The sequence below is a fragment of the Ranitomeya imitator genome, chromosome 2, assembly GCF_032444005.1.
Source record: "Ranitomeya imitator isolate aRanImi1 chromosome 2, aRanImi1.pri, whole genome shotgun sequence".
Classification (NCBI taxonomy): Eukaryota; Metazoa; Chordata; class Amphibia; order Anura; family Dendrobatidae; genus Ranitomeya; species Ranitomeya imitator.
This window is the reverse complement of record NC_091283.1, coordinates 444812146-444834563: the sequence shown is the minus strand read 5'-3', so window position 1 is coordinate 444834563 and position 22418 is coordinate 444812146. Positions and strand designations below refer to the sequence as shown.

At 45.3% G+C, this 22418-nt stretch overlaps 1 long non-coding RNA gene across 2 annotated transcripts in view; it reads left to right on the top strand.

Annotated features, from left to right (window-relative positions):
- Positions 1-22418, top strand: part of LOC138667472 (uncharacterized) — a 137568-nt gene that overhangs the window by 69901 nt on the left and 45249 nt on the right. Inside the window, exon 1 of one of the 2 annotated variants that reach the window (XR_011318777.1) lies at positions 4116-4173. The exons of the other annotated variant lie outside the window; for it this stretch is intronic. This is a non-coding gene — a long non-coding RNA (uncharacterized lncRNA). Of the gene's footprint in view, positions 1-4115; positions 4174-22418 lie in introns of those variants that run through there. 2 annotated transcript variants of the gene reach the window in all.

Genomic DNA, 22418 nt, shown 5'->3' with positions numbered 1-22418 from the left:
ATAGTTCTTACCCTAGATCAGAGTGTGGTTCAAGTATCATCTGATTTTCTCATACTTGGAGAAATTAAAAGAAGAAAATTCTCCATTCTGACAGTCTGTGAAAATTGAACCGCACTCAAATGTCATCCGAGTGCAGTCTGTTTTTTCATGGATCATAGACTTGCATTGCTGATTTTGATCCGACCCTCAGATCAAAATCAGAAATGTCTCACATATTTTTTACGGATTGCTTGGTGCAAGGAAAAAAAAAAATCGGACATGTGAATGTCCTCACAGACTATCACAGGTACAAGTGCTACCTGTGAAAATCATTGATTGCACTCGTATGCAAAAATCGGATGTCTGAGTGAGCCCTTAGAGCAGGGATGTCAAACTCAAGTACACAGAGGACCAAAATTAAAAACTTGGCCAAAGTCACGGGCCAAACTTGATATTTATTTTAAAAAAAAGTCTACAGTTGAGGAAGATTTTCCTTATCATCAAATATAATGATTAAGTTTGTTTTCATTTCAAAAAATTTAAAGACGTTGTTCTATGAACAAAGTACATTTTAATTAATAGATTTTAGAATAAAATTAGCACATAATTATAAATGGGGCATACTGGAATAATGTAATATGTTATGTAAGAGCAGTAAAAAGCATATGGCCCAATGGCCTAATTTAAATATGTAATAACAAAGGATAAAAAAAATGAATTGATAAATAATACAGATAGTAAAGTATGATACCAACAAAAGTGCCCCCCAAGCACAGTATGATTGCCCTATTATAACCCCCAAGCAAAATATGGTGACCCCCATCACAGTATGAAGCCCCAACTGTGATGCCCACAGAGACCCCCCACACAATATAATGGGCTCCACATAGTCCTCAATATAGTATAATGGACCCCACATAGTCCTCCATAAAGAATAATGGGCCCAACATAGTCCTCCATCTATATATATAATTGTCTAAGGGTTTTTCCGTCTGTCTGTCTGTCTGTCCTGGAAATCCCGCGTCTCTGATTGGTCGAGGCCGCCAGGCCTCGACCAATCAGCGACGGGCACAGTATCGACGTAGAAATCCCGCGTCTCTGATTGGTCGCATCGGGTATTCTAGAATATGCATGTCCCCGTAGTATATGGACAATGATGATTCCAGAATTCGCGGCAGACTGTGCCCGTCGCTGATTGGTCGAGGCAATTTTTATGACATCATCGTCGCCATGGCAACCATTATGACATCTACGTCGATACTGTGCCCGTCGCTGATTGGTTGAGGCAAATTCGCGGCAGACTGTGCCCGTCGCTGATTGGTCGAGGCAACCTTTATGACATCATCGTGCCATGCTGTGCCCGTTGCTGATTGGTCGAGGCAACCTTTATGACATCATCGTGCCATGCTGTGCCCGTTGCTGATTGGTCGAGGCAACCTTTATGACATCATCGTGCCATGCTGTGGCCGTTGCTGATTGGTCGAGGCCTGGCGGCCTCGACCAATCAGAGACGCGGAATGTCTACGTCCTTTATGACATCATCATCGCTGTGCCCGTCGCTGATTGGTCGAGGCAACCTTTATGACATCATCGTCGCCATGGCAACCATTTTGACATCTACGTCGATACTGTGCCCGTCGCTGAATCAGAAACGTGGGATTTCTACGTCCTTTATGACATCATCGTCGCTGTGCCCGTTGCTGATTGGTCGAGGCCTGGCGGCCTCGGCCAATCAGACGCGGGATGTCTACGTCCTTTATGACATCATCGTCGCTGTGCCCATCGCTGATTGGTCGAGGCCTGGCGGCCTCGACCAATTAGAGGCGCAGGATTTCCAGGACAGACAGACAGACAAACAGACAAAAAAACCCTTAGACAATTATATATATAGATGGAGGACTATATAGGACCCATTATACTGAATGGAAGACTATGTGTGGTCTATTATACTGTATAGAGGACTATATAGGGCCAATGTACTGAATGGAGCAGTATATTGGGCCATTATACTGTATGGAGGACTATGGGGCCATTATTCTGTATGGAGCACTATATTGAGCCATTATTCTGTACGGAGGACTATGTGGGGTCCATTATACTGTATGGAGGACTATGCAGAGCCCATTATTCTGTATGGAGGAGTATGTGGTACCCATTATTCTGTATGGAGGACTATGTGGGGCCTATTATTCTGTATGGAGGACTAAATGGGGCACATTGTTCTTTATGGAGGCCATTATTCTGAATGGACGACTATGTGGGGGCCATTATTCTGTACTAGATTGTGGCCCGATTCTAACGCATCGGGTATTCTAGAATATGCATGTCCCCGTAGTATACGGACAATGATGATTCCAGAATTCGCGGCAGACTGTGCCCGTCGCTGATTGGTCGAGGCAACCTTTATGACATCATCGTCGCCATGGCAACCATTATGACATCTATGTAGTGCGCCTGGCGGCCTCGACCAATCAGAGACGCGGGATTTCCAGGACAGACAGACAGACTGGCGGCCTCGACCAATCAGCAACGGGCACAGCGACGATGATGTCATAATGGTTGCCATGGTGACGATGACGATGTGTGCACTTTGTTAAGGTACTGTGTTTGGTGCTGTTCAAATTTTTTAACCCATTTATATATATACTAGATTGTGGCCCGATTCTAACGCATCGGGTATTCTGGAATATGCATGTCCCCGTAGTATATGTACAATGATGATTCCAGAATTCGCGGCAGACTGTGCCCGTCGCTGATTGGTCGAGGCAACCTTTATGACATCGACCAATCAGAGACGTGGGATTTCCAGGACAGACAGACAGACAGACAGAAAAACCCTTAGACAATTATATATATAGATTATCACAGCCTGAGAATTGCATAAGAAAGAGCAGTCCACCAGCAGCACAGAGTGTTTCACAGAAGGAGTATGCTGGTTTAGGAGGTCACAAATTGAGTATTACATAGAGATAAGGTCAGGGTATCACTGAGGAGCACAGATTACTTTAGGAAATGCACCTGTATAAGAAGTTACTATCTTTCTTCCATCCTATTTCTTGTTTGATCTCGGATTTGTTGTATTTGGGTTTATGATGCTGAAACTGCTAATTGCCGCAAAACCTGAGCGTGGCTAAATGGCACTTTAACTAATTGGATGTCACCACAACATTAACCCATTCAGTAATCCGTGACAGATGCTGATTTATCGCTGGAAACCTTCCAAAGGAAAAAAAACTATTTATAAGTAGAATGAAAATGACCTCTGAAATGAAAAGAAGCCGACAAAATCGTCATTATGGTTCTCACACGGATTTCCCAATCTCCTGAATGTCATCTTATTTACAGTTATCGCCCCCCTCTTCTGCATCAATACCACTGCATTACTAGAAAGCTGGCTGACAAGTAAGAGGGCTGGGACAGAGTGTCTAAAAACCTTTTTTAAGAGACCATAATATTCCTATTGTTTTCTTAACGTTCACGCAATCTTTGGGTGGGGCCGAAGCTCTTCCCACCGTGATGATGGCTAATTGCCGCACAACATTGTTTCACAATTGTATGGCCATGAGTGGACAGACAGAGTAATGGACTCCTTATTATCACCATGCTGCAGCCTTACAAGGATGGCTACCAGCCGAATGGCTCCGATCTATATCCCTGTGTGTGAGAATGTAGGTGGCTCTGGAGCAACTGACTGAATACACGAGAGTTGCTGACATGTGGCACCTATGTGGCGCCAAAGTGCGTTGAGCTGATTGGCACTGTTTGGGCATGTAATTCAGATTAATATGGTTGTGTGGGGAAACATGAATGCTTCCAGCATGCCCGAGAGTCAGTAATGTAGCTACTGGGGGGGCAGAGGGGGCCATCACCCTGGGCCCTGTCACATGAAGGGGCCCACTGTGAGCCAGGGCCACTTCTGTGAGGAGGCAGAACACCGCATAGGAGCAGAGCAGTATAATGTCTGCTCCCATCTGACGGAGACTCTGCACCCTATTAGCACAGTGGCCGTCTGCAGTCTCCCCCTCCTGCAGTGAATGGTTTTGCCCGTCTGACCTGATCATGAAGCTTTTCCCAGCTGCAGTTTCTTCACTCTGTGCACGCTGGGATTGGCTCAGGCACGCTGGGTCCTAGTGCCCACATCTTGCATTTCACCTAGACACTTCCTGTTCCTGGTCCTGCCTGCAAACTTTATCAGTAAGTGCTGGGGATGGAACTTTTTAGGTTTATTAAATTCAGGTATGTCACTGTGATGTGAATGTGAGACTATTGGGGTATTGTGGGCGCTGAAAGTGGGTGAAGGGGGACAGGGTACTGAGGGGTGAATGTGAGTTGATGGGGGCATTGGGGCTGAAGTGGGTGAAGGGGGACAGGGTACTGAGGGGTGAATGTGAGTTGATGGGGGCATAGGGCTGAAATGGGGGAGGGGGGACAGGACACTGGGGGCTGAATATTATAATGTTTTGTTATGATATTATATGTGCTCCATCACATGTAATATTTGCGGTTTGGGGAGGCAGGAGATGGGGGGAGGTAAGGGACTTTTGATATGTACCACCTGGGTCTTTTATGAGTATTAGTATACGAAGCCCCCATACAGTAACCAAGAGATGCATCACATTTACAGCTCCACTCCAGCGTTTTTTTTTTTCATTTCACTACTGGAGCGGTGCTGAAAATCCAAGTCCGCTGCCCTCTGTCTGATACTCGCCTTCTGGCGTCTTCATCTGTTTTTGTCTCTGCTCGGCTCCATCTCCTGCAGTTTGTGACCTGTCCGCTGCTTCAGTGTTTCATGGAGCAGCGCAGAGGTCACTAATCAATGTGAGTCTATGGGAGCCTCGTTCTGGCCTCTTTCTCACTCTCAGGCTATGTGCACACATTGCGGATTTGGCTGCAGATCCGCAGTGGATTGGCCGCTGCGGATTCACAGCAGTTTTCCATGCGGTGTACAGTACCATGGAAACCCAAATCCGCAGTGCACATGGTGCAGAAAATACCGCGCGGAAACGCTGCGTTGTATTTTCCGCAGCATGTCAATTCTTTGTGCGGATTCTGCAGCGTTTTTCACCTGCTCCTGTATAGGAATGCACAGGTGTAAAAACGCAGACGAAATCCTCACAAAAAACGCAGGAAATCCGCTGTAAATCCACAGGTAAAACGCAGCACGTTTTACCTGTGGATTTTGCAAAAACGGTGCGGAAAAATCCGCAACATGTGCACATAGACTCATAGTCTTATATTGAGCGCTTGTGACATAGCTTCTCACTTCTGGCCAGTCAGAAGCTGCACTCACAAGTTTGAGCCGTGGGACTGCAGCAGGGCCACAAAATAGTGAATACGCCGGAGAATGTGTAAATGACCGGGGCAGGGGACTTGCGCTTAAAACACCACCACTTAAAAAAACCCTGCTAGAGAGGTGTTTTAATAATAAGCAATTTATTACTATAAATTTGATAAAAGCTTGGAATAAATGTGACTGCAGACTGCCAAATCATGACAGGGAGCTGCGGGCTCATCATACTGTATATAAGGGAGCTGTGGCCCCATCATACTGTGTATAAGGGAGCTGTGGGCCCATCATACTGTGTATAAGGGAGCTGTGGGCCCATCATACTGTGTATAAGGAAGCTGTGGCCCCATCATACTGTGTATAAGGAAGCTGTGGACCCATCATACTGTGTATAAAGAAGCTGTTGCCCCATCATACTGTGTATAAGGAAGCTGTGGGCCCATCATACTGTGCATAAAGAAGCTGTGGCCCCATCATACTGTGTATAAGGGAGCTGTGGGCCCATCATACCGTGTATAAGGGAGCTGCGGGCCCATGATACCGTGTATAAGGGAGCTGCAGGCCCATCATACTGTGTATAAGGAAGCTGTGGACCCATCATACTGTGTATAAGGGAGCTGCGTCCCATCATACTATGTACAGGAGAACTGTGAGTGACATCATACTGTTTGACAGAAGCTGCAGGCCCATCATACTGTTTATAAGGGAGTTGTGGACCCACCATACTGTGTATAGGGATCTGTGACGGCATATAGGAGCTGTTGGCCCATTACACTGTATATAGAGGAGCTCTGGGGGGGCATTATACTTTGTATAGTGGAGCTCTGTCAGCATTATACTGTGTAAAGGGGAGCAGTGGGAACATCATACAGTGTATCGGGGAATTATAGAATCATCACACTGTGTATAGGGGAGCTGTGGGGGCCTTATACTGTGTATATGGAAGCTTTGAGCTCACCATACTGTGTATAATGGAGCAGTACATGAGGGAACTTAGGGGACATTATTAAATGTAAAGTGGGCACTTAAGCATTACTGTATTGTTATAGGGGCACTCAGATTATTGCGACCATCAAAGGTGCATGTGGTCACAATATGGCGGTAAAATCAATGTTCTTTTTTATATTTAGATTTATTTTCAATAACAGCGCGGTCATATTCTGAGGTTCCACTATATTCACAATTAGAGTGCGCAACCATAACTGTGATAAGGGTTAGCTAGTTAGGGGCCCACTCAGATGTTCCGCCCTCCCTAAGTTGAAACCCTAGCTACGCCTCTGCCGAGAGTATAAAGTGTAAGGTTTCCTGCCACCCACGAAAAGTCGCGGAGGGCAGCTGGTAGGTGCCATGCTACCTGAGAGAGCCTGCGACGCATTAGGTTAGGGACAGTCACATACACCATGCAGTGTGCTGCCTCAAACTATGTGACTTTGAGGGAAAATTGCCCCTGTAACTGACTCTCCTGGAAATTCAAGACAGACAAGCTGCCATTTTAAGAGAGAACCATCATCTATAGTGAAAGGGTCATGAAGTGAGGTGCACAGATGAAGTGTGTCAGCGAGCACATAACTGCAAAAAAGAGGTTGCTGCCAGAGTATTGCCACGAGGGATGTGGTCGCTGAGGCAGAATCAAAGGGTCTCTGAGGGTATGAAGTGGGAAGAGACCAATTGTGACGCGACCTATGACAAGTCCTGTAGGGACAACATGTCCCCTTTTCGAAGAACAGTTGAACATACATGTACTATGGCCTAGGTAGGCCTGACAGAAGCCAATATGGCTGCCATTACAGCTCACACCCAGCTTACTCAGGTTTTTGAATGTCCTGTTAATTTTAGCTACCCTTTTTGGGAGCTTCCTGGAGACTGTTTTGTTTTTTCACAGCTTTCCGAGATAACTATCATAAAGTGACAGGAAATGATTTATGAGAAGGGAGAAATGTGCTGTAAGGTGGTCATCATCATCTTCCTCCTCATTATGTGTGTGGTGACCCCCAGCTCAGGCCGCTGCTCACCGATAAATGACATAATGCCATCGCACTATTATTATATTATTGTCTCGCAGGAGATGAGCAGCATCCTCTATACTGCACATCAACGGGCCTGAAACATTAACAATGACACTTTATAGATGTAAAATGTGCAAATTGATAGAAAGACGCTTCACTTAGCTCCGGCGTACAGGAGAGAGAGGCAGGAGGCTCCGGAGCCGTTTAGATTTCACTTGGAAAATATAATTAGTGGTTGTGACATCTCCTCCTGCGGAGCACAATTTACAGACGCTAATCATCTTACTGCAGAACGCTGCGGAGAGCGCGGTACAGAACATTTCCTTACAAGGCCTCAGTACCACAGTGCCAGCTGCCTTTCACACAGGATGGGCTTAGATACACAGCTCAGCAGACAGTATCAAATGTGATGGGTTTAGATACAAATTCAACAGACATTAACACGCTCCACAGACTTGGATACAATGGTTCAGCAAATTAAACGCAGGGCGGTAGACATGGGTGAGGTACTCATCTTCAATGCCCTGACGTGCTACATGAAGATGGGTTCCTAGCTGGGTGTGTGGGCTTTGTCTTGCAGGCTATGTGATACGGGTGACTTCGCCTGTCCAGTATCAGATGTTGAGAGATTCAGTAAGGGAGGCCACCAGCCAACAATAAACTGTTTTTCACTCAACAGTAAATTGGTGGGGATTATATACAACTAGATGGTGGCCCGATTCTAACGCATCGGGTATTCTAGAATATGCATGTCCACGTAGTATATTGCACAGCCCACGTATTATATTGCCCAGTCACGTAGTATATTGCCCAGCTACGTAGTATATTGCCCAGCTACGTAGTATATTGCCCAGCCACGTAGTATATTGCCCAGTGACGTAGTATATTGCCCAGCCACGTAGTATATTGCCCAGCCACATACTATATTGCCCAGCTACGTAGTATATTGCCCAATCCCGTAGTATATTGCCCAGCTACGTAGTATATTGCCCAGCCACGTAGTATATTGCCCAGTGACGTAGTATATTGCCCAGCTACGTAGTATATTGCCCAATCCCGTAGTATATTGCCCAGTCACGTAGTATATTGCCCAGTCACGTAGTATATTGCCCAGCCACGTAGTATACAGCACAGAGCCACGTAGTATATTGCCCAGTCACGTAGTATATAACACTGCCCACACAGTATATAACAGTGGCCACGTAATATCTAGCACAGCCCACGGAGTATATCACACAGCCCACATAGTATATAACACTGCCTATGTAGTATACAGCACAGAGCCACACGGTATCTAACACAGCCCACAAAGTATACAGCAGAGTGGGCACCATATCCCTGTTAAAAAAATAATTAAAATAAAAAATAGTTATATACTCACTCCTGGGATCCACCGAAGCTCCGGCGATAGTCGCGCAGATGCCACCATCTTCCGTTCCCAGGATGCATTGCGAAATTACCCAGATGACTTAGCGGTCTCGCGAGACCACTAAGTCTTCTGGGTAATTTCGCAATGCATCGCTGGGCGTGGAAGATGGCAGCAGGCACGAGCGGCTCGGCGGACTACAGAGGGTGAGTATAGCAGGTTTTTTGTTTTTTTTATCATTTTGAACATTACATTTTTTTACTATTGATACCGCATAGGCAGCATCAATAGTAAAAAGTTGGGGACACACAGGGTTAATAGCGGCGGTAACGGAGTGCGTTACCCACGGCATAACGCAGTCCGTTACCGCCAGCATTAACCCCGTGTGAGTGGTGACCGGAGGGCAGTATGCGGGCACCGTTCACTGATTGCGGGGAGTAAGGAGCGGCCATTTTCTTCCGGACTGTGCCCGTCGCTGATTGGTCGTGGCTGTTTTGCCGCGACCAATCAGCGACTTGGATTTCCATGACAGACAGAGGCCGCGACCAATGAATATCCGTGACAGACAGACAGACGGAAGTGACCCATAGACAATTATATAGTAGATAGATAGCAGGTGCATATCTTCACAAGCGTTTCCTTTACAACATGGAACATCTTCTCTACCTCTTCCAGGCTTATTTGCTTTTGTCTCCAAATTCGTTCACCTTCACCACAACCCAGCACAATACTACGGTATAGTAAGTGAGAGTCCTGTTCTCAACCCACGGTTCCACAACTTTTTCCCCTTATGTGAGCTAGATTGCCAATATTGCCAGTACTTAGTTTATCTGCTTGCTGATGCTTTGGAAGTCGCGCCCGGGGCACTCTCTTCTTTTAACGTTCCCTGTTCCGTCCTGGCCCGTTACCTCTCTGAGTTATAAGCTCAGGCCCGTACTACTAGGTGTCCTGTCCCAGGACCTGTCACTGGTGCATCACTGTGTCTTTCTGTTGCTTTTCCTTGTCTCGTCTCCGGATCTCGCTATCCAATGCATCGGTTTTCATTTTTCATCAGGGACTTCCACGTCACGTGGATCTACTAACTTGTCATACCGTCGGTCTGCTCTCACTGTATTCTAAGCCCTATCTGAATTCCTGTCAAGAAACTGTTTCCCTTCCCACATTGGGCTAGTCCCAAACAATATCCTTAACGCTCCCTTCTCTCGGCAGAACACAACGGTATCACCAATAACACATGTCACACTACATATTATACATTCAAATGTATCATAACAATACGCGTGTCTTCAAGAGGGAACATGGGCAGTATGTTTATCTCATTACACATACAGTTGCACACATAATAGGCTTACGTACAATGGCTCAGCATACAGTATCACATGATATTCTTAGATACAAGCTCTGCATACAGTATCATACAAGATAGACTTAGATACAAGCTCAGCAGGCTGTATCACACATGATTGGATTGTATACAACAATTAAGATGGCTGTATCTAACATGATGTTTTTAGCTACATAGTTCAACAGGCAGTATCACACATGATTAGATGCAACAGCAGATAGTATCTCACAATATGGGCTTAGATACAAAATCAACAGACAGTATGAACACTTCATAGGGTTGAATACTCTGGCTCAGCAGACAGTATTGTGCATGACAGAATTAGATACAATAGCTCGGCAGACCGTCATGATAGGCTTAGATAAAGCAGTTCAGAAGACAATATCACAAATGTTGAGCTTAGATACACAGATGAACAGATAGCATGACAGTTGATAGGTTTAGATACAAACTTAACAGACGGTATCTCATTTAATAGATTTAGATACAATGGTTCACCAGACAGTGTTGCACATGATAGGCTTAGATACATGCTCACACAAGATGGGCTTAGCTACAACATTTTACCAGTATCTGAAATGTAAAGCTCATATACACTGCTCAAAATAATAAAGGGAACACTAAAATACCACATCCTAGATATCTCTGAATGAAATATTCCAGTTGTAAATTTTTATTCATTGTATAGTGGAATGTGTTCAGAACAATGTAACATAACAATTTTCAATGTCAATCAAAATGAATATCCCATGGAGGTCTGGATTTGAATGATACTCAAAATCAAAGTGGAAAATCAAATTACAGGCTAATCCAACAAGTGGAAATGCCTCATGACAAGTAAAAGATGCTCAGTATTGTGTGTGGCCTCCACGTGCCTGTATGACCTCCCTACTGTACAACGCCTGGGCATGCTCCTGATGAGGCGGCGGATGGTCTCCTGGGGGGTCCAGACCTGGACTAAAGCATCCGCCAACTCCTGGACAGTCTGTGGTGCAACGTGACATTAGTGGATGGTGCGAGAGGTGACCAAAAAAATGCCCACAGGAAAATTGCCCACACGGAAAATTGCCCACACGGAAAATTGCCCACACAGAAAATTGCCCACACGGAAAATTGCCCACACAGAAAATTGCCAATTGCAGCATCACAAAGTTTCAGATCCATGATATTTGAGGTGCAAGGTGAAGAATGCCCACAGAAAATTGCCCATAGGCTGAATTATAGGTAAAATGCTCTGTATGACAGGGGGATAGTATATGCATGTATACATGAGATCCTCTGCAGGGCAGAATAATAATAAATAATTATAGGTGAGTTGCTCTGCAGGACAGAGAATAGCAAAGAGATATAGGTTAAATGTGCTGCAGGACAGGGGGATAGTATGCAGGTATACGTGAGATGCTCTGCAGGGCAGAAGAATAATATAGAATTATAGGTGAGATGCTCTGCAGGACAGAGAATAGCAAAGAGATATAGGTTAAATGCTCTGCAGGACGGGGATAGTATGCAGGTATGCATGAGGTGCTCTGCAGGGCAGAAGAATAATATAGAATTATAGGTGAGATGCTCTGCAGCACAGAATAATGTCTGTGAAAATTGCCCACATAAAAAACTACCGACAAGTTTATTAAGAACAGTTTATTAAGGAGGTTTAATAATAACAATAACAAGTTTATTAAACAATTATTGCAAACCTGCAAATAATTAGCTGCCGAGTGATTGTCCTTGACTTCCATGGGCTCCATTAAAATACAATACAGCACAACACAGGCAGCAAAGAAAATGCAGAATGGATTTCAACAAAGGTCTCTGGGCCCAGTTTACTTCTCCAGGTTCTACAGGTTCGGTTCACTCATCTCTAGTCCCAGAGTACGGATTCTGTTCTTGTCATTCCACTGTGCTAACAATAATTCCACTCTCATTGTGGTGTGTCTGGGCCTAAAGACCCTTATTCCACTCTCATTGGTGTGTCTGGGCCTAGAGACCCTTATTCAAATCCACTCTGCATTTCCTTCCATCCTATGCCTTCCTGCACCTGCAGTATATGTGTATGATACATAACTAGGTAGGGTCTGTTTACTCTTACTCTTGGTAGTCATAAGTGGACAGGGAAGGAAGTGCAGGCCCCAGATTCACTGCCACTGAAGTCAATGGGAGCGCGGAGCTGCTATGACACTTCCGCTCCTCTGACAGATTCTGATAGAATCTCACCTTTCTGCGGTGCCTTCTGGGCTTCCAAGACCATCTATTTCAGCCAGCAGCACCCTGCTTTTGGTGGGCACCCACTGAGATGATAATGTATTAGATCTGACCTGCAGTCCCATGTAACTCCACAGTGATTCTTTTGTGGGTACTGATAGCAGTGATGGCTCCTCTGGATCACACTGCTGCTGGTTCTGCATGTGCTGCTGTTCTGGGCTGGTGGGAGGAGTAAGGCAGAATCAGTGAGAGATGAGAGCAGACTAGATCTATCTATTGCTGATAATGACAGACTGCTACAAACCACAGATCTTCAGCATGTTTGCAGTTTTGCACTAGGTCAGCTGTAAATTACAAGTTGATCACACATCATGTGAACATCCTCACCTTTCACCTCAAATATCATAGATCTGAAACTTTGTGATGCTGCAATTGTCAATGTTCCATGTGGGCAATTTTCCATGTGGGCAATTTTCCATGTGGGCAAATTTCTGTGTGGGCAATTTTCCGTGTGGGCAATTTTCCTATGGGCCTTTTTCATGTGGGCAATTTTCCGGTGGGCATTTTTCAGGGAATCGGTGCGAGACATGATGTCCCAGATGTGCTCAATCTGATTTAGGTCTGTGGTGAATCTGATGTGCTCAATCGGATTCAGTGGTGAATTTGCCAATCCTGGTGTTCTGTGGCAAATGCCAAGCACCCTGCACGGTGTTGGGCTGTGAGCATAACCCCCATCTCTGGACGTCGGGCACTCAGACCATCCTCATGGAGTCGGTTTCTAACCATTTGTGCAGACACATGCACATTTGTGGCCTGCTGAGGTCATTTTGCAGGGCTCTGGCAGTGCTCCTCCTGTTCCTCCTTGGACAAAGTCAGAGGTAGCAGTCCTGCTGCTTGTTTGTTGCCCTCCTACGGGCCCCTCCACGTCTTCTGGTGTACTGGCCTGTCTCCTGGTAGCTCCTCCAGACTCTAGAGACTACGCTAACAGACACAGCAAACCTTCTTGCCACAGCTTGCAATGATGTGCCATCCTGGATGAGCTGCACTACCTGAGCCACTTGTGTAGATTGTAGAGTCCATCTCATGCTACCACGAGTGTGAAAGCACAACCAACATTCAAAAGGGACCAAACATCAGCCAGAAAGCATTGGTACTGAGATGTGGTCTGTGGTCCCCACCTGCAGAACCACTCCTTTATTGGGTGTGTCTTGGTAATTGTCAATAATTTCCACCTGTTGTCTCTTCCATTTGCACAACAGCATGTGAAATTGATTGTCAAACAGTGTTGCTTCCTAAGTGGACAGTTTGATTTCACAGAAGTTTGATTTACTTGGAGTTATATTCTGTTTAAGTGTTCCCTTTTTTTGAGCAGTGTACTTCAGCCTATTATCATATATGATATTAATTAGCATAAAGCTAAGCCATCATATACGATAAACTTATATACATCAGATTATCAGACAGTATCCCATATGAAAGACTTCGATATATCGTACACCTCAGCAGACATGGGCTTAGATACTTTAGCTGATTGATCAGCTGAGCAGTAAGGGTACCGTCACACTATAACATTTCGATCGCTACGACGGTACGATTCGTGACGTTCCAGCGATATCGTTACGATATCGCTGTGTCTGACACGCAGCAGCGATCAGGGATCCTGCTGAGAATCGTACGTCGTAGCAGATCGTTTAGAACTTTCTTTCATCGCTGGATCTCCCGCTGTCATCGCTAGATCGGTGTGTGTGACACCGATCTAGCGATCTAGCGATGCGATCCAGCGATGCGTTCGCTTGTAACCAGGGTAAACATCGGGTAACTAAGCGCAGGATCGCGCTTAGTTACCCGATGTTTACCCTGGTTACAAGCGTTAAACTAAAAAAAAACAAACAGCACATACTTACATTCTGGTGTCCGTCAGGTCCCTTGCAGTCTGCTTCCAGCACTGTGACTGCCGGCCGTAAAGTGAAAGCAGAGCACAGCGGCTGTGCTTTCACTTTCACTTTACGGCCGGCAGTCACTGAGTGCGGGAACCAGACTGCAAGGGACCTGACGGACACCAGAATGTAAGTATGTGCTGTTTTTTTTTTTTTAGTTTAACGCTTGTAACCAGGGTAAACATCGGGTAACTAAGCGCGGTCCTGCGCTTAGTTACCCGATGTTTACCCTGGTTACCCAGGGACCTCGGCATCTTGGTCGCTGGAGAGCGGTCTGTGTGACAGCTCCCCAGCGACCACACTACGATTTACCTACGATCACGGCCAGGTCATATCGCTGGTCGTGATCGTAGGTAAATCGTATAGTGTGATGGTACCCTAAGTATTGCACATGTTAGGCTTAGATACAAAGATCTGTAGTTAGTATCATACACTATACCCTAGGCTTAGTTTAGCAGACAGCATCACAAATGATAGGTTTAGATACCACAGCTCAGCAGAGAGAATTACATATAATAAGCTTAGCTACTCCAAATTTTTAGTGGCTGTAAAGGAAAACATCACGGGAATATTGTACGTGGCCAATTATCATGATACTTGGAGTAGACAGGTTCGGGGCTGTGTCGTCTGTGTCGGGCTCTCTCGCTTGTACTAATTGGCTCACTTTTGGCTGGAGAGTTAGAATTGTTGTTCTCTCCTTACTCGTTATGTTCCACTTGCAATGCCTTTTAAGCAGAAATGTTACATTTTGGTATAAATAGCACCACTTCTGCGGCCTCCACTCTAAGGTTAATTGAGTTTTCCCAGGAAATATACATATATTTTTACCAAATGTAATTTAATGTTTCCGGTGATGACATGATTAAATAAGCAGCCATCTCGAGAGAGTATGGAGACAACACAGCGGCAAGAATATGTTATTATAGGTCATTTCATCATATATTTACATACCCACGTGGTCAAAATTGTTGCCACCCCTCGTTTAGTGACAGAAAAACCCACAATGGTCACAGAAATAACTTGAATCTGACAAAAGTAATAATAAATAAAAATTCTATGACAATGATCAAATAAAAGTCAGACATTGCTTTTCAACCATGCTTCCACAGAATAAAAAAAAATAAAACTCATGAAATAGGCCTGGAAAGAAATTATGGTACTCTTAATGTAATATTTTGTAACACAACCTTTTGAGGCAATCACTGCAATCAAACCATTCCTATAATTGTCAAAGAGACGTCTGCGCCTCTCGACAGATATTTTTGCCCACTCCTCAAGAATAAACTGCTCCAGTTGTCTCGTGCTTGAAGGTTGCTTTTCCAAACAGCATGTTTCAGCTCTTTCCAAAGATGCTCAATAGGATTTAGGTCAGGGCTCATAGAAGGCCACTTCAGAATAGTCCAATGTTTTCCTCTTAGCCATTCTTGGGTGTTTTTAGCTTTGTGTTTTGGGTCAATTTCCTATTGCAAGACCCATGACCTGTGATTGAGACCAAGCTTTCTGACACTGGGCAGCACATTTCTCTCTAGAATCCCTCGATAGTCTAGAGATTTTATTGTACCCTGTGCCAGATGCAGCAAAGCAGCCCCAGAACATAACAGAGCCTCCTCCATGTTTCACAGTAGGGACTCTGTTCTTTTCTTGATATGCTTCATTTTTCCATCTGTGAACATAGAGCTGATGTGCCTTGCCAAAAAGTTCCATTTTTGTCTCATCTGTCCATAGGACATTCTTCCAGAAGCTTTGTGGCTTGTCAACATGTAGTTTGGCAAATTCCAGTCTCGCTTTTTTATGATTTCTTTTTTCAACAATGGTGGCCTCCTTGGTCGTCTCCCATGAAGTCCACTTCGGTTCAGACAATGACGGATGGTGCGATCTGAAACTGATGTTTCTTGAGCTTGAAGTTCACCTTTAATATGTTTAGAAGTTTTTCTGGGCTCTTTTATTACCACTCGTATTATCTGTCTCTTTGCTTTGTCATCAATTTTCCTCCTGTGGCCACATCCCAAGAGGTTGGCTACAGTCCCATGGATCTTAAATTTCTGAATAATATGTGCAACTGTAGTCACAGGAACACCAAGCTGCTTGGAGATGGTCTTATAACTTTTTCCTTTAACATGTTTGTCTATAATTCCCTTTCTAATCTCCTGAGACAACTCTTTCCTTCGCTTCCTCATGTCCATGTTGAGTGTGATACACACGTCACCAAACAGCACAGTGAGTATCTGTAGCCCTATATACAGGCCCACTCACTGATTCCAAGATTGTAGACATCTGTGATGCCAGTTAGTGGACACACCTTGATTTAACATGTCCCTTTTGTCACATTATTTTCAGGGGTACCATCATTTCTGTCCAGGCCTATTTCATTAGTTTTATTTTATTTTTTTAAATTCCATGGAAGCATGGTTGAAAAGCAATGTCTGACTTTCATTTGTTCATGGTCATAGTTTTTTTTTCATTAAACCTCATTTTTATTGAAATTTTTGAGAAATACAATAACATACCAGATTGTATAGAAAAACCATATACCCGTATGCAGACAAGGCAGATAATGCAGACTTAAGCGAGTTAGTGTAAAAGGCAAGGCCAGGGCCATCATCGTGGCTGAGGACAACTGGTTAAACGGGCCTTGACCCCACGTTACATGCAAACAATGTCCCTTCTGCAGCATACCTTTCGCTTCACCCTCTGCACCATCTGGGTCCCATGGGGCTGACTGGAGTTCTGCTGCTTTCGTTGTACAATAAGAGACAGAGTACTTTTCAAACTTAAAATGATGAACTTTATTATTTGCTTGTCGCGGCACATTCCAGTCAGTTACATCATCAGCAGTAGGTTCCAAACAGTTCACGTTCTCCCTACACTTTCTCCTACGTCTTGCAGTACATTACTGGGTCATATCGCCTCTTGTGATAACATAGCATCCTCCCTGTGCAAGCTCACTACGCCTGAGTTTCCTTGTCCGTTTTGCACCGATATGGAGGGCGTCAGCCCAAGCAATGATCTGCCACATGGTAAGTGACCTGTGTCCCTGTTCTGGTCAAGGACTACTTCTTAAGCTAATGTTCCAAACTGCGGTAACACTGCTGCTTCAGCTGCACTTCTGTCCATCCGGACTCTGAATGGCTGGGTACCTTGCTTAACGTTGCGGAGCTGTCACTGTACCGTCCCGGGCATTAAGCCCCTCAGGACTATCTGGGCACGAAGGCCCTCCTGAGTTATTCAGCTCCCAGGCTCTAACTAACTAACAACAGGAAATGCTTTCCTTCTTATGCCACAGTGGCCCATCCTATGTTAACTATGTAAAGTGTGCAAACTACTAACAGAGTAGTGTCTGCTAAACTATAAGGTGCTCCCTCTAGTGGACCTCTTAGTTTACTACGCTTTTCCTAGTCAGGTGACATAAAAATATACTCTATCCTCTCCTAGTGTATCCTCACCCATCCCTGTAGACTGTGAGACCTCGCGGGCAGGGTCGTCTCTCCTTCTGTACTTGTGTGTGCCTTGTATTGCTCATGTTTATTGTGCTTGTCTATATATGCCCCTTTTATCACATGTAAAGCCCCATGGAATAACTGACGCTATAAAAATGAATAATAATAATAACATTACACCTAGCAGCACACAGTAAAATGACAATATTTACATTACATTAACTAGTAAAAGGGAAAGGGTATGAGACAGTCTTGGCACACCCCTTACATTAGGCTGGCATGAAATAAAACATAGAAATTAAATAGAAAACCTTAAACTAATGTCAACTAATTAAGTGAACTACTGTCATATTGTGGTTAAATTACACAACTGGACATGTGTGTGTATGTATATGTGTGTGTGTGTGACTACCTCTTGAAGCTCATCAAGAGAATGCCAAGAGTGTGCAAAGCAGTCATCAAAGCAAAAGGTGGCTACTTTGAAGAACCTAGAATATAAGACATAATTTCAGTTGTTTCACATTTTTTTGTTAAGTATATAATTCCACATGTGTTAATTCATAGTTTTGATGCCTTTAGTGTTAATGTACAATTTTCATAGTCATGAAAATACAGAAAAATCTTTAAATGAGAAGGTGTGTCCAAACTTTTGGTCTGTACTATATACCGTATATACTCGAGTATAAGCCGACCTGTTGTGAATTCTGTGGCAGAGTTCACTCCTGTGGTCACAAGTGGTACTTCGGCTGATTCTCTCTGGGAGCTTCCGTTTGTGGAGGAAAGTGGTACTGCAGCTTCTGAGTTTCCTCCCTCAGGTGATCTGGTGAGGTCGTTAGCTGCTTCTCTACTTAACTCCACCTAATGCTTTGATCCATGCTTCCTGTCAATGTTCCAGTGTTGGACTTGTGTTTCTCTGGATCATTCCTGTGGCCTGCTGCTCTGCATAGCTAAGTGCTTCTTTGCTATTTGTTGCTATTTTTTCTGTCCAGCTTGTCTATTTGTTTTGCTGGAAGCTCTGGGATGCAAGGGGTGTACCTCCGTGCCGTTAGTTCGGTACGGAGGGTCTTTTTGCCCCCTTTGCGTGGTTTTCTTTAGGGTTTTGTGTAGACCGCAAAGTTATCTTTCCTATCCTCGTTCTGTCTAGAATATCGGGCCTCACTTTGCTGAATCTATTTCATCCCTACGTTTGTCTTTTCATCTTACTCACAGTCATCATATGTGGGGGGCTGCCTTTTCCTTTGGGGTATTTCTCTGAGGCAAGGTAGGCTTATTTTTCTATCTTCAGGCTAGTTAGTTTCTCAGGCTGTGTTGCATAGGGAGCGTTAGGCGCTATCCACAGCTGCCTCTAGTTGTGTTTGGAGAGGATCAGGAATTGCGGTCTACAGAGTTCCCACGTCTCAGAGCTCGTTCTGTTATTTTGGGTTGTTGTCAGATCACTGTGTGTGCTCTGATCGCTATGTACATTGTGTTCCTGAATTGCCTATCATAACACCGACCCGAGTATAAGCCGACCCCCCCTAATTTTGCCAGAAAAAACTGGGAAAACTTATTGACTCGAGTATAAGCCTAGGGTGGAAATGCAGCATTTACCGGTGAATTTCAAAAATAAAAATAGATCATTCTTTCCCCATAGCTGTGCCATATAGTGCTCTGCATGTTCATTATTGCCCCATAGCTGTGCCATATAGTGCTCTGCACCGTTCATATTGCCCCATAGCTGTGCCATACAGTGCTCTGCACCGTTCATATTGCCCCATAGCTCTGCCATATAGTGCTCTGCACAGTTCATTTTTGTCCCATAGCTGCCATATACAGTAGTGCTCTGCACCGTTCATTTTTGTCCCATAACTGTACCCCATATAGTGCTCTGCACCGTTCATATTGCCCCATAGCTCTGCCATATAGTGCTCTGCACCGTTCATATTTCCCCATATCTGTGCCCCATATATGCTCTGCACCGTTCATTTTTGTCCCATAGCTGTGCCCCATATAGTGCTCTGCACCGTTCATATTGCCCCATAGATGCTCCACATATATCTGTGCCGTTGCTGCTGCTGCAATAAAAAAAAAATGCCATACTGACCTCTCTTGATTGCAGCTCCCGGCGTCTCGTTCTGGCGTCCGGTCCCGGCGTCTCTCTGCTCTGAGTGATCAGGCAGAGGGCGCCGCGCACACTATATGCGTCATCGTGCCCTCTGACCTGAACAGTCAGAGCGGAAAGACTCCGGGAAGATGGAGCGGCGCCCGGCGGTTGGAACGTGGATAGGTAACTATGCGATACTTACCTGCTCCCGACGTCCGGCTCCTTTTCCCGGACAGCTGTCTTCGGTGCCGCAGCCTCTTCCTCTATCAGCGGTCACCGGCACCGCCGATTAGAGAAATGAATAGGCGGCTCCACCCCTATGGGAGGTGGAGCCGCTTATTCATTTCTCTAATGAGCGGTCCCACGTGACCGCTGAAGAGGGGAAGAACTGCAGCACCGAAGACCGTGGGACGGCAGGGGGAGTGCCAGGATCGCTGGAAGCAGGTAAGTATGCCTCAGCGCCCTCACCCCCTCACCCGCCGACCCTGCCACCCACCTTGACTCGAGTATAAGCCGAGAGGGCACTTTCAGCCCAAAAATTTGGGCTGAAAATCTTGGCTTATACTCGAGTATATACGGTGTGTGTATATATATATATATATATATATATATATATATATATATATATATATATATATATATATATATATATATATATATATATACACACATACATACATATATATATATATGTATATATACATACACACACACACACACACACACACACACACACACACACACGATACGGAAAGTATTCAGATCCTTTGCTCAGTATTGAGTAGAAGCACCTTTTTGAGTTAGTACAGCCATGAGTCTTCTTGGGAATGATGCAACAAGTTTTTCACACCTGGATTTGGGGATCCTCTGCCATTCTTCCTTGCAGATCTTCTCCAGTTCCGTCAGGTTGGATGGTGAATGTTGGTGGACAGCCATTTTCAGGTCTCTCCAGAGATGCTCAATTGGGTTTAGGTCAAGGCTCTGGCTGGGCCTGTCAAGAATGGTCACAGAGTTGTTCTTAAGCCTCTCCTTTGTTATTTTATCTGTGTGCTTAGGGTCATTGTCTTGTTGGAGGGTGAACCTTCGGCCAAGTCTGAGGTCCAGAGCACTCTGGAAGAGGTTTTCATCCAGGATATCTCTGTACTTGGCTGCATTCATGTTTCCTTCAATGTCAACCATTAGTCCTGTCCCTGCAGCTGTAAAGCACCCCCATAGCATGATGCTGCCACCACCATGATTCACCTTTTGGGATTGTATTGAGCAGGTGATGAGCAGTGACTGAATTTCTCCACCCATACCGCTTAGAAGTATCACCAAAAGGTCTATCGTCATCTCATATTTCTCATAGTCTGGGAGTCCTTCATGTGTTTTTTTTTTAGCAAACTCTATGTGGGCTTTCATATGTCTTGCACTGAGGAGAGGCTTCTCTGCCATAAAGGCCTGACTGGTGGAGGGCTGCAGTGATAGTTGACTTTATGGAACTTTCTGTCATCTCCCTACTGCATCTGTGGAGCTCAGCCACAGTGATCTAGGGGTTCTTCTTTACCTCTCTCACCAAAGCTCTTCTCCCATGATTGCTCAGTTTGGCTGAACAGTCAGGTCTAGGAAGACTTCTGATAGTCCCACACTTCTTCCATTTAAGGATTATGGAGGCGACTGTGCTCTTACGAGCATTGAGTACTGCAGAAATTCTGTTGTAACCTTGGCCAGATCTGTGTCTTGCCACCATTCTGTCTCTGAGCTCCTTGGACAGTTCCTTTGACCTCATGATTCTCATTTGGTCTTACGTGCACTGTGAGGTCTTATATAGACAGGTGTGTGCCTTTCCAAATCAAGTCCTATCAGTTTAATTAAACACAGCTGAACTCCAATGAAGGAGTAGAACCATCTCAGGGAGGATCACAAGGAAACAGACAGCATGTGACTTAAATATGAGTGTCTGAGCAAAAGGTCTGAATACTTATGACCATGTGATATTTCAGTTTTTCTTTTCTATTAAATTTGCCAAAATTTCTACATTTGTGGGTCTTTTTTCAGTCAAGAGGAGGTGCAGAGCAGGGGCAGACATACCGCCTGTTCAACCTGTGCGGCTGCACAGGGGCCCGGAGGCTCCAGTGGGCCCCTGCAGGCAGGGCCGGTGTTAGGGGCAGGCAGCGGCCTAGGCCCCTGCTCCCCCCCAGCTAGTGGCACATCACGCAGCTGCTATGGGGCCCCTGTGAGGCAGGGGGCCCGCCTGCTACCAGCGCCGACTCCCTCGCCACATTGAACGTATACCGGCGTCTGCCAGTACAGTTCAAAGCAATGATGGAGGAGAGAGCCTCACCTGACGCTCCCTCTCCCATCATTCCCCGCTCTGCCTCTGACAGACACTGCCGCGCACTCACTGTGTGCCGACAGGAGCAGGAATTGGAAGCAGCGCGGGCACGAGGAGAAGTGAGGAGTGTGTTGTTTGTTTGGTTTTTTTACTCTATAATAGTGAGTACTGGACTGTGGGGCCATTCTGGGGGGGGAGCTGCGCTGTATACCATGAGGCAGTGCGCTGTATACCATGAGGCAGTGCGCTGTATACCATGAGGCAGTGCGCTGTATACCATGAGGCAGTGCGCTGTATACCATGAGGCAGTGCGCTGTATACCATGAGGCAGTGCGCTGTATACCATGAGGCAGTGCGCTGTATACCATGAGGCAGTGCGCTGTATACCATAAGGCAATGCGCTGTATACCATGAGGCTGCGCTGTACACCACGAGGCTGCGCTGTACACCACGAGGCTGCGCTGT